A 13,020-nucleotide genomic window follows, 5' to 3' on the forward strand; every position below is an offset into this window, starting at 1 on the left:
TTCCCCCTTCTCCCTTTGCACCTCCCCCTGCTAATGCCGTCGCCCTCTCTCTCAAATAAATAACATTTTTAAAAAAGATAATCTCGAAGAAATCCATCTGCTGTAGATATTCATAGAAATTGTGTTTTCTAGGGGTTTTAATGTTCAAAGATATTTATTGTCTTTATAACTGGAATGATGATTTCACTGTGAATACACTCCTTGAGTCCACATTTTCTTTCCTTGAGGAATTTAAGGCATTGTTCCACTGTTTTCTAATGTTGATTGTTACTGTGCAGAAGTCTGAAGCATACTTTGTCCCAGGAAAGCTTGATACATAAAAGTCAGCACTGAAAGCATAGTTTTAAAAAAAATAAATGGTCCTTAAAGATTAAGACTCCTGCCGGGCGCGGTGGCGCGCGCCTGTAGTCCCAGCTACTCGGGAGGCTGAGGCAGGAGGATCGCTTGAGCCCAGGAGTTCTGGGCTGTAGTGCGCTATGCCGATCGGGTGTCCGCACTAAGTTCGGCATCAATATGGTGACCTCCCGGGAGCGGGGGACCACCAGGTTGCCTAAGGAGGGGTGAACCGGCCCAGGTCGGAAACGGAGCAGGTCAAAGATTAAGACTCCTGTACAATGAGGCAAAAAGATCAAATTTCATACATGGAAAGAATGTTTTCCTAGGATGAAGTATGCCTTTTCCATATATAGATCCAAGGCTTTGTTTCTAGGAAGAAAAATCTTAAATTATACATTTAAAAATTGATCTATTCCATTTAATCTGTACCCTCTGATGTGTTGGATCTTCTTTACCTTTCCTATCAATTATTTTTGTTTCTAATTCTTTTACTTTTTTCATATATTCTGTTTCATTTTTCATGCTTTTCTTAATTCTACCTATCCTCCTTGTCTCCAAAATGTTTTCAGTTATATCAAGTCTTCTTTTGGGCTAGTTTCAATGAGACTTTCATTTCTATAATACTTTCCTATTTCTTCCCTGGGTTCATTATTCAATTCCTTCTGTGGCCTCAGTATATCTTCCCTGAGTCTTTGGAGTTCTCTGGTTTGAGTTTTAATTTAGAGAGAGAATGCATGATTGAAAATTGTTATTATTTTGTTTTATCCTTTAATTCATGACAACATGCCTGGTCAAAGTTTTTATCTAATCCACTGTGACCCTTTTCCTAACAATAATTTTCTTTCTCCACTTATCTTTCTTGTTTATTGTTTCTTTCCTCTTTTGGGGGGAAGTGAGGGGTATACTTATATATATGATCCCTGCTGATTCCTTTTTAAATTACTGCTCACGTTTTAATGTGTTGAGTTCTTCCACTGGTCACTACTGGTAAGAGGTTTATAAGAGAAAGGAGCCAAGACCATGCTCTAGATTAGCAGAAATTCTTCCTGGATCATAATGGTGTTTCTTATGGTACAGGATTATGTGTTAACTTCTCTTTGCTTTCAGTTCTCTTTAGTCAACAAAGATCAGTAGCTCTAGGGTTCTCCCAGATGCAGCATCTTTCTTAACAAAATCTCTCTTAATACAATCTTTCTCTCCTCTACTCTATCTCACTGATAAATAAAATTATGGCTTATCAGTGTGATTCTCCATTCATTCTTATTGGCCTGCTTCTCATTTTTCTGAACTAGGTCTAGGGATGCTCCCACTGGCACACTGCCACTGTTCCAAATAAGTAAGTGTTAGGGGATTTCTTTTCCCCCTAAAAGTATAGCATCTCCTCAGGAGAACTTCTCCTTGCCAGTTTGGGCTGAAATAGGATATATAAGAGCATCTTTCTGTATCTTCCCATACTCCTTTTGACCATAACTATTGTCAGGAGTCCTTTCTCATATATGGTGGTTCAGGGATATAGATCTCACCTAGTGTTTTTCAAAGACTGAATTTGCAGTTCTATTTCCTGCTCTTCTTATCTTGCATCGATTTCTGAAAGAAGAGCGTAGTGCCATCTTTCCCTGGCCATTTTATAAATGGAAGTCTCTAGAACAGGATTTTTGGTTGTGGTTTTTTTGTTTGTTTGTTTTAGATTTTTTACTTTTATTTAAACTTTTTTTTTTCAGTGTTCCAAGATTCATTGTTTAGGCATTTTATTACTCTCCCCAACGCTGATCTACTCCTTAGACTCATTTTTTCCTTACAACAAAAATTATCTAAAATGCAAGTATGATGTCAGTACCTTGCAAGAAACCCTTTCATGACTCTGCATACTCTTTTATCATTTAAATTTCAGTGTATTTAGCTTATGTTATATTTGTTTCAGGTGTACAATATAGTGATTCAACTGTTCTGTATATTACTCCATGCTCATGAAGATGATGTATTCTTAATCCCCTTCACCTATTTCATGCATTTCCCCCCCTTCTACCTCCTCTGCTATCTTTTTGTTTTTTGGTTTGTCTATTTTTTCCCCTTTGTTAATTTTGCTTCTTAAATTCCATATATGAGTGAAATCATATGGTATTTGTCTTTCTCTGACTGCCTTTTTTGCATAGCATTATACTCTCTAGATCCACCCACATTGCTGCAAATGGCAAGATTTCATTCTTTTTGATGGCTGAATAAAAGCCTATTTTGTGTGTGTGTGCATGCGCATGTGCACACATGTGTGTTAGATCTTCTTTATCCATTCATCTGTTGATGGACATGGGCTCCTTCCATAATTTAGCAGTTGTAAATAATGCTGCAATAAATATAGGGGAACACATATCTTTTCAAGGAAGGATTTTCTTATTCTCTGGGCAAATACCTAGTAGTGTGATTCCAGGATCATAGGGTCTTTCTAATTTTTTTTTAAGATTTTATTTATTTATTAGAAAGACAGATCACAAGTAGGCAGAAAGGCAGGCAGAGAGAGAGAGGAGGAAGCAGGCTCCCTGCTGAGCAGAGAGCCCGATGTGGGGCTCAATCCCAGGACCCTGGGATCATGACCTGAGCCAAAGGCAGAGGCTTTAATCCACTGAGCCACCCAGGTGCCCCGGGTCTTTCTATTTTTAATTTTTTGAGAAACCTCCATACTGTCTTCCACAGTGGCTGTACCAGTTTGCATTACCACCAACAGTGCATGAGGGTTCCTTTTTCTCCACATGCTTGCCAGGATTTGTTGTTTCTTGTGTTGTTCATTTTAGCCATTCTGACAGGTGTGAGGTGATATTTCATTGTGTCTTTGATTTGTATTTTCCTGATGATTAATGATGTTGAGCATTTTCTCATGCATCTGTTGGTCGTCCATATACCTTTAGAGAAACGTTTGTTCATGTCTTCTGCCCAATTAAAATTGGATTATTTGTAGGTTTTCTGGTGTTGAGTTGTATAAATTCTTTATATATTTTGGATACCTTTATTGGATATGCCATTTACAAATATCTTCTCCCATTCCATTGCTTGTCTTTTAGTTTTGTGGTTGTTCCCTTCTGTTCAGACACTTTTTATCTTGATGAAGTCCCAGCAGTTTATCTTCGCTTTTGTTCCCCTTGCCTTAGCAACATACCTAGAAAGATGGTGCTATGACCAATGTCAGAGAAATCACTGCCTATCTTCTCTTCTAGGCTTTTTATGGTTTCGTGTCTCCATTTAGGCCTTTAATCCACTTCGAGTTTATTTTTGTGTATGGTATAAGAAAGTGGTCTAGTTTCATTCTTTTGCATGTAGCTGTGCAGTTTTCCCAATGCCATTTGCAGAAGAGACTATCTTTCTCCTATTGCATATTCTTGCCTCCTTTATTGAAGAGTAATTGTGGGCATATTTCTGGGCTTTCAATTCTGTTCCATTGATCTATGTGTCTATTTTTGTGCCAGTACCATACTGTTTTGATTACTACAGCTCTGTAATAACTTGAAATCTGGAATTGCAATACCTCCAGTTTTGCTTTTCTTTTTCAAGGTTGCATTTGCTATTCAGGGATTGTTTATTCTAGTTCTGTGAAAAATGTTCTTCGTATTTTGATGTGATAGCATTAAGTATGTAAGTTATTTGGGGTAGTATAGGCATTTTAACAATATTTGTTCTTTCAATCCATGAGCATGGAATGTCTTTCCATTTCTTTGTGTCTTCTTCAATTTCTTTCATCAAAGTTTTATAGTTTTCAGGTACAGGTCTTTCACCTCTTTCATTAAGTTTATTTCTAGGGATTTTATTTTTGGTGCAGTTGTAAATGGGATTGTTTTCTTAATTTTTCTTTCTTCTGCTTCATTATTAGTGTATAGAAATGCAATGGATTTCTGCACATTGATTTTGTATCCTATGACTTTAACTGAATTCATTTAACAGTTCTACTAGCTATTTGGTGGAGTCTTTAGGGTTTTCTGTATATAGTATCATTTCATCTGCAAATAGTGAGTTTTGACTTCTTCCTTGCCAGTTTGGATTTCTTTTATTTCTTTTTGTCATCTGACTGCTGTAGCTAGGACTTCCAGTACTATGTTAGATAAAAGTGGTGATAGTGGACATCCTTATATTGTTCCTAAGGAAAAGCTCTCAGTTTTTCTTCATTGAGTATGATATTAGCTGTGGGTTTTTCATATTATGATCTCTATCATATTGAGGTATGTTCCCTCTAAGCCTACTTTGTTGAGGGTTTTTATCAGGAATGAATGTTGTGCATTGTCAAATGTTTTTTCTGCATGTATTGAAACAACCATATGGCTTTTATCTTTGCTCTTGTTGATGTGATATATCATGTTGGTTGATTTGCAAATATTGAACTACCCTTGCATCCTAGGAATAAATCCCACTTGATCACAGTGAATGGTTTTTTTAATGTATTGTTGGATTCTGTTTGCCAATGCATATATATTTTAGAGAGGAAGAGAGCTGGCAGCAGAGAAAGAAGGAAAGAATCTTAAGCAGGCTCCACACCAAGGGTGGACCATGATGCGGAGCTCAACCTCAGAACCTTGAGATCATGAGGTGAGCCAAAATCAAGAGTCAGACACTTAGCCAACTGAGCTACTTGGGCAACCCCAAAATATTTGCCAATATTTTTTCGAGGATTTTTGCATCCATGTTCATCAGAGATACTGGCTCTTTTTCTTTTCTTTTCTTTTCTTTTTTTTTTTTTTTTTGGTGGTGTCTTTATCTGGTTTGGTATCAGTGTAATGCTGGCCTCATAGAATGACTTTGGAAGTTTTCTTTCCTCTTCTATTTTTGGAAACGTTTGAGAAGAATGAGTGTTAACTTTTCTTCAAATGTTTAGTAAAACTGTTGTTCAACATAGTATTGGAAGTCCTAGTCTCAGCAGTCAAATAAAAAGAAAAGAAAGGCATCCAAATTGGCAAGGAAGAAATCGAATTTTCACCCTTCACAGATAACATGATACTCTATATAGAAAACTTGAAAGACTCCACCAAAAAATGGCTAGAACTAATACAGGAATTCAGCAAAATCACAGGATATAAAATCAACCTACAGAAATCTGTTGCCATCGCTTCTCGGCCTTTTGGCTAAGATCAAGTGCAGAAATCTGTTGCCATTTCTACACACCAATAATGAAACGGCAGAAATAGAAATCAAGGAATCAATCCCATTTGCAATCGCACCAAAACCTATAAGATACCTAGGGAAAAAACTTAACCAAACAGGTAAATGATCTGTACTCTGAAAATTGTAGAACACTTACGAAAGAAATTGAAGAAGACACAAACGGAAAAACATTCCATGCCCATGCACTGGAAGAGCAAATATTGTTAAAATGTCTATACTCCCCAAAGCAATCTGCACATTTAATGCAATCCTATCAAAATAACACCAACATTTTTCATAGAGCTAGAACAAAACTTCTAAAATTTGTATGGAAAAAGAAAAGATCCTGAATAGCCAAAGTAATGTTGAAAAAGAAAACCAGAGCACCTGGGTGGCTCAGTCAGATGAGGGCCAACTCTTGGTTTCAGCTCAGGTCGTGATCTAAAGATTGTGAGACTGAGCTCCACATCAGTCTCCCCTCTAAGCAGGAAGTCTGCTTGAAATTCTTTCCCTCTGCCCTCTCTCCCCACTTTCTCCTCTCTCTCTCTCAAATAAATAAATCTTCCAAAAAGAGAGAAAGAAAGAAAAAAAGAAAGAATAGAGAAAGAAAAGAAAAGTAAGAGACATCACAATTCTGTACTTCAAGCTGTATCAAAGCTATAATCATCAAGACAATATGATACTGGACAAAAACAGACACATAGATCAATGAAACAGAATAGAGAACCCAGAAATAGACCCACAACTCCATGGTCAACTAATATTCATCGAAGCAGGAAAGAATAACCAATGGAAAAAAGATAGCCTCTTCAACAAATGGTGCTGGTAAAACTGGACAGCAACATGCAGAAGAATGAAACTGGACCACTGTCTTACCCCATACATAAAAATATATTCAAAATGGATGAAAGATCTAAATATCAGACAGGAAACTATGAAAATCATAGAAGAGAATACAGGCAGTAACCTCTTCGACCTCAGCCATAGCAACTTCTTACTAGACATGTTGCCAGGGGTAAGGGAAACAAAAGCAAAAATGAATTATTGGGACTTCATCAAGATAAAAAGCTTTTGCACAGTGATGGAAATAACCAGCAAAATTAAAAGGGAGCCTATTGAATGGGAGAAAATATCTGCAAATGACATATCTGATAAAGGATTAGTGTCTAAAATCTATAAAGAACTTACCAAACCCGGGGCGTGTGGATGGCTCAGTGGGTTAAGCCTCTGCCTTCGGCTCAGGTCATGATCTCAGAGTCCTGGGATCAAGCCCTGCATCAGGCTCTCTGCTTAGCAGGGAGCCTGCTTCCTCCTCTCTCTCTGTCTGCCTCTCTCCCTACTTGGGATCTTTGTCTGTCAAATAAATAAATAAAATCTTTAAAAAAAAAAAAAAGAACTTATCAAACTCAACACCCAAAAAACAAATAATCCAGTTAGGAAATGGGCAGATGACATGGATAGACATTTTTCCAAAGAAGACATCCAGATGGCTAACAGACATGAAAAGATGTTTGACATCACTCATCATCAAGAAAATATAAATCAAAACCATGATGAGGTACCACCTCACACATTTCATAATGGCTAAAATTAAGCACACAGCAAACAGCAGATGTTGGTGAGGCTGTGGAGAAAGGGGAACCCTCATGCACTTTTGGTGGGAATGCAAACTGGTGTAGCCACTCTGGAAAACAAAATGGAGTTTCCTCAAGAAGTTAAAAATAGAACTACCCTACAACCAAGCAATTGCACTACTAGATAAATAGGTAAATAGGTAAATACCTATTTACTGTACAACCAAGCAATTGCACTACTAGGTAAATAGGTAAATACCTATTTACCCAAATGATATAAAACTACAGATTCAAAAGGACATATGCACCCCAATGTTTATAGCAGCATTATCAACTATAATTAAACTACGGGAAAAGCCTAGGTGTCCATCAACAGATGAATAGATAAAGAAGATGTGGTATATATTTACAATGAAATATTACTCAGCCATCAAAAAGAAAGAAACCTTGCCATTTGCAATGACCTGGATGGAACTAATTAGATTATATCATGCTAAGCAAAATAAGTCAGTTAGAGAAAGACAAATACCATATGATTTCATTCATATACGAAATGTAAAAAACAAAATAGAAGAACACAGAAGGGAGGGTAAAACAAAATAAGATAAAAACACAGAGGGATGCAAACCATTACAAGACTCTTAACTATAGAGAACAAACTGAGGGTTGGTTACTGGAGGGGAGGTAAGTACAGAGATGGACTAAATGGGTGATGGGAATTAAGGGGAGCACACACTGTGATGAGCACTGGGTGTTACGTGTAAATGATGAATCACTAAATTCTGTTCCTGAAACCAATAATAAATAAATAAACGAACAAACAAACAAACAAACAAATGTTTGTAAAATTCACCTGTGGAGCCACTTTTGTTTGTTGGAAGTTTTTTTATTATTGATTCTATTTTATAGCTGGTAATTAGTCTGTTCAAGTTTTCTATTTTCTCCTGCTTCAATTCTGTTAGGTTATATGTTTCTAGGAATTCATCCATTTCTTCTAGGTTGTCCAACTTGTTGGCATATAATTTTTCAAAATATTATAATCTTTTTGTATTTCTGTGGTATCAGTTGTTATTTCTTCTTTTTCATTTGTGATTTTGTTTATTTGAGGCCTTTTTCTCTCTCTATTATGAGTCTAGTTAGAGGTTTGTCAATTTTGTTGATATTTTCAAAGAACCAACTCCTGGTTTCATTGATCTGTTCTATTGGGTTTTTTTAGTTCCCATATCATTTACTTTTGCTCTAATCTTTATTATTTCCTTCCTTCTGCTAATTGTAGGTTTTGTTTGTTCTTTTTCTAGCTCCTTTAGGTGTTAACATTAGATTATTTGAAATTTTTCTTACTCCTTGAGGCAGGCCTGTTTTGCTATAAACTCCCCTCTTAGAACCACCAGATTATGCTAAGTGGAATAAGTCAAACAGAGAAAATAAATTATCATATGGTTTCACTCATTTATGGAACATAAGAAATAGCATGGAGGACATTAGGAGAAGGAAGGGAAAAATGAAGGGGGAGAAATCGGAGTGGGACATGAACCATGAGAAACTATGGACTCCAGGAAACAAACTGAGGGTTTTAGAAGAGAGGTGAGTGGGAGTCTGGGTGAGCCTTGTGATGAGTATCAAGGAGGACACAGATTGCATGGAGCACTGGGTGTTTAATGCAAACAGTGAATCATGGAACACTACCTCAAAAACTAATGTATGGTGACTAACATAACATAATTTAAAAAAAAAAAAAAGAACCACTTTATCTGCAGCCTAAAGATTTTGGTCCATTGCATTTTCATTTTCATTCTTCTCCATGTAATTTTTCATTTCTTCTTTGATTTCCTGGATGACCCATTCATTGTTTCATAGAATGTTATTTAAACTCCACATATTTGTGCTCTTTCCAGACTTTTTTCCTATGGTTGATTTCTAGTTTCAGAGCATTGTGGTCAGAAAACATGGATGGTGTGATTTCGATTTTCAATTTGTTGAGATTTGCTTTGTGGCCTAATATGTGATCTATTCTGGAGAATGTTCTGTGTGCATTTGAAAAAAATGTATGTTCTGCTGCTTTAGGATGGAAAGCTATGAATACATGTGTTAAAATCATCTGATCCAGTATGTCATTCAAAGTTGTTGTTTCCTCATACGTTTTCTGTTTGGAGCATCATCTGTCCATTGACACAGTGGAATGTTAAAGTCCCCTACTATTATTATATTACTATTTATTAGTTCCTTTATGTTTTTTATTGCCTGTTTTATGTATTTGGGTGCAACCATGTTGGGTGCGTAAGGGTTTATAACTGTTATATTTTCTTATTGGATTGTCTTCTTTACTACTATATAGTATCCTTCTTTGTCTTAGTCTTCTTCTTTGCTACAGTCTGTTTTAAAGTCTGCTTTGTCTGCTCTAAGTATTGCTACCCCAGGTTTTGGGTTTTTTTTTTACATCCATTTGCACGATAAATGTTTCTCCATCCCCTCATTTTCAATCTGCAAGTATCTTTAGATCTAAAATGAGTTTCTTGTAAGCAGCACATAAATGGACTTGCTTTTTTATTTTTTTAATCCATTCCATCACCCTATGTCTTTGATTGGAGAACTTAGTCTATTTACATTCAAAGTAACTATGGTTAAGTATTTTTTATTGTCATTTTATTACTTGTTTTGTAATTGTATTTGTAGTTCTTCTTTGTTTCTTCTCTTGCTCTTCTCTCTCACAGTCTGCTAGCTTTCTTTAGTGATATACTTGATTCCTTTCTTTTTTTCATATCTATGACTAATTTTTGATTTGTGGTTACCATTAGGTTTATATATGACATCTTCTACATATAGCGATCTATAATAACTTGATGGTCACTGAAGTTTGAGCACATTCTTTACTCTTCACGCCCCTACATTTTTTGATATGCAATATCATGTCATACTTTACTTCTTTTTATTTTGTGAGTCCTTTGATTTTTACAGATACACTTATTTTTACTGCTTTTGTGCATCCTACTTTTCTTACTCTTTGTCTTTGTTTATGGTCTTTCCTTTCCACTCAAAGAGTCCTCTTTAACATTTCTTACAGGGTTGGTTTAGTAGTCATGAACTCTTTCAGCTTTTGTTTGTCTGGGAAACAATCTCTCCTTTTATTCTGAATGATAGCCTTGCTGGGCAGAGTATTCTTGGCGGCAGACCTTTTCCTTTCAGCACTTTGAATCCCACCCCCTTCTAGCTTGTAAAGTTTCTGCTAAGCAATCTGCTGACAGCCTTATGGGTTTTCCCTTCTATGTAATTGTCTTCTTTTCTCTTGTTGCTTTTAAAATTCTCTTTATCACTACTTTTTGCCATTTTAATTACTATGTGTCTTGGTATGGATCTCTTTGGGTTGACTTTGTTAGTGGTCTACTGTAGCTGGATATCTATTTCCCTCCCCAGATTAGGAAGTTTTCAGTTATTATTTCTTCAAATAAATTTTCTGCCACCTTTTCTGTCTCTCCTTCTGGGATTCCTGTAATGAAAATGTTATTATGTTTGATAGAGTCACTGAGTTCCCTAACTATATTCTCATTTTGTGTAATTTTTTCTCTAATCTGCTAAGCTTGATTACTTTCCATTATTCTGTACTCCAGGTTTCTTTTTTTTTTTTAATATTTAATTTATTTATTTGACAGAGAGAGAGAGAGAGATCACAAGTAGGCAGAGAGGCAGGCAGAGAGAGAGGGGGGAAGCAGGGAGCCCCATGCGGGGCTCGATCCCAGGACCCTGAGATCATGACCCGAGCCAAAGGCAGAGGCTTAACACACTGAGCCACCCAGGCGCCCTTGTACTCCAGGTTTCTAAGTAATTCTTCTGCTTCCTCTAGCTTTATGCCATCTAGTGTATTTTTAATTTCATTTATTGTGTTCTTCATCTCTGATTGCTTCTTTTTTATGTTTTATGTGTCTTTGTTAAGGGTCTCACTGAGGTTCTCCAGTTTTTTCTCAAATCCAGTGAGTTTTTTTATGAACATTACTTTAAATTCTTGATCAGATATCTTACTTACATTCATTCCACTTAGGTCTCCTGCTGTCGTTTTATCCTGTGCTTTCATTTAGAACATATTTCTCTGTCTCTTCATTTTGTCTAATTCTCTGTGTCTGTTACTATGTGTGTTAGGGCTATCATCTCTATCTCTTGCTCTTGAAAGTAATGGCCTTATGAAGAAGATGTCCTGTAATGTCCTGCAATAAAGTGTTCCCTGTTCACCAGGACCTGATGCTTCAGGGGTATCTCCTATGTGTGTGGTGTATGCCCAGCTATTGTTTCTTGGCCACTTTTTCCTTCAGACCAGTCATTTGCAGAGGTTCTCTTTACCTTTTATGGACAGCATTTCTTCCCTTACCAGTGTGGGGCAAGAAGTTTTAACAAGGAGAGCTCTGGTATGCTTGCAAAATGAGACCCTCCTCTGCCACCACCACTACCACCATTGGGACCAAGGTTGCATAAAATGCACGTATCAGGAGATGCAAGGTTTGCACTGATCTTCTGGGGGAAGGGACCTGCAGTGCCCAGACTGAGACAAACATGACCAGAAAGGGTGGATTCTGCAGAAGTATATGCGTTGGGGGTGGTGTAAGCAAGTTAGGTAGTAGAATGTCAGTGCCCCACTGATTACACTGTGGAACAGGGGAGGGATAAGGCACTTGCCAGTTTCTTTGTTCCTAGAGAATTACCTTCAGACTTTCTCTGAAATGGGTAAATAATTCTCCTTCCCATATGCCCCAGGTGTTTCCACACTGCTGCTTCTACACTGTATCTCCATGAGCTATTTGTTGTCCTGTTTCTTTAAGGCCAAGGACTCAACTTCTTGTTACCTTCAGGGTTTTCCCAGAACTGAGCACACTGATTTTTAAGATTCCAGGCTTTTTTTTTTTTTTTCTTTCACATTTTGGGGGTTATTTATTGATTGCGAGTCACATAGCAAGAGCGGTAGCAGGCACTATGGTCACTAAAGCACTGAGACAGAGCCCTACCCACAAGGAGATCACTATGCCATAGGCGAGAAACACACGTTTTTAAAAAATCAAATACTCGGCATATAGTGTGGATAGTCTGTTTCATGAAGCTGTTGGGAGAGGTAGGGGGTCAGTGTCCAGGCTAAGGGACTCCCCATCGTGATGCTCACATGGTGTGTCCTGCTTCAACCATGAGGCCACACTGGTCCTCCCCAGTCTGTGCCTTGTGAAATTCTTGGAGCATCCTTCTGCCTCTAGATCTTCAGTCCAAAATGAAGACACTGACACTTTGCCTTTGGGTTTCTCAAGGCTCAGTCATGATAAGGCCTCCACTCACAGAGACTGCAAAGTCAGGCCAGGAGTTGATAGGAAGCTAGTTGTTCTAGACATGGCCTAGCACATTCTTTATCCTGAGGGGCTCAGCATGCCAAGGCTTCCCAGCAGAAACCATGCATCTGAAGAAGTGTCAAGTCGAGTGCTGGTGGACGTGTTGTGAGCCGAAGATTCCAGGTTGTAAGTGCGACTGGTTGTAAGAACTCATGAAATTAAGCACCTCCAGTTTTCAAGCCAAATATTATGGGGATTCATCTTCTCAGTACAGGATCCTCTGTGATAGTATGTTTCTCACGCTTTCCAATGCCCAGGCAACCCTCTCTGCAGCAGATGCCCACATCTCCACCCTTCCTACCTTTGTCAATATGGTGTCGCCTCTAATTTAGTTGTGGAGTTTATGCTACCAGTCTTTAGGTCATTATTTATACTAATTTGAGTGTTATCTAGTTATTTACACTAATGTAATTATTATTTAGCTGCATCCATGGGAACAGGTGAGCTTAGGGTCCTCTTACTCCATTATCTGGGCCCCCCTCTCAACTCTCTGATCTGGCCCCCCGTCTATCTCTCCTCTCTCATCTATTTTTCTCCAGCTCCCTCCTACTCAGTATTACAGCATAATGAATTTCATTTAATTATTCAAACTCTCCATGATCTGTTCTGCCTCCAGGCAAGCAACATGCTCTTCT

The 13,020-nt window shown here is 37.6% G+C and overlaps 1 long non-coding RNA gene across 3 annotated transcripts in view; it reads right to left on the bottom strand.

Moving 5' to 3' along the window:
• The window catches only part of LOC309842070, a 57,980-nt gene that overhangs the window by 23,823 nt on the left and 21,137 nt on the right, over nt 1–13,020 (bottom strand). The gene's annotated exons all lie outside the window — the stretch shown is intronic.

Source organism: Mustela nivalis (assembly GCF_964662115.1).
Source record: "Mustela nivalis genome assembly, chromosome: 1".
Lineage (NCBI taxonomy): Eukaryota > Metazoa > Chordata > Mammalia > Carnivora > Mustelidae > Mustela > Mustela nivalis.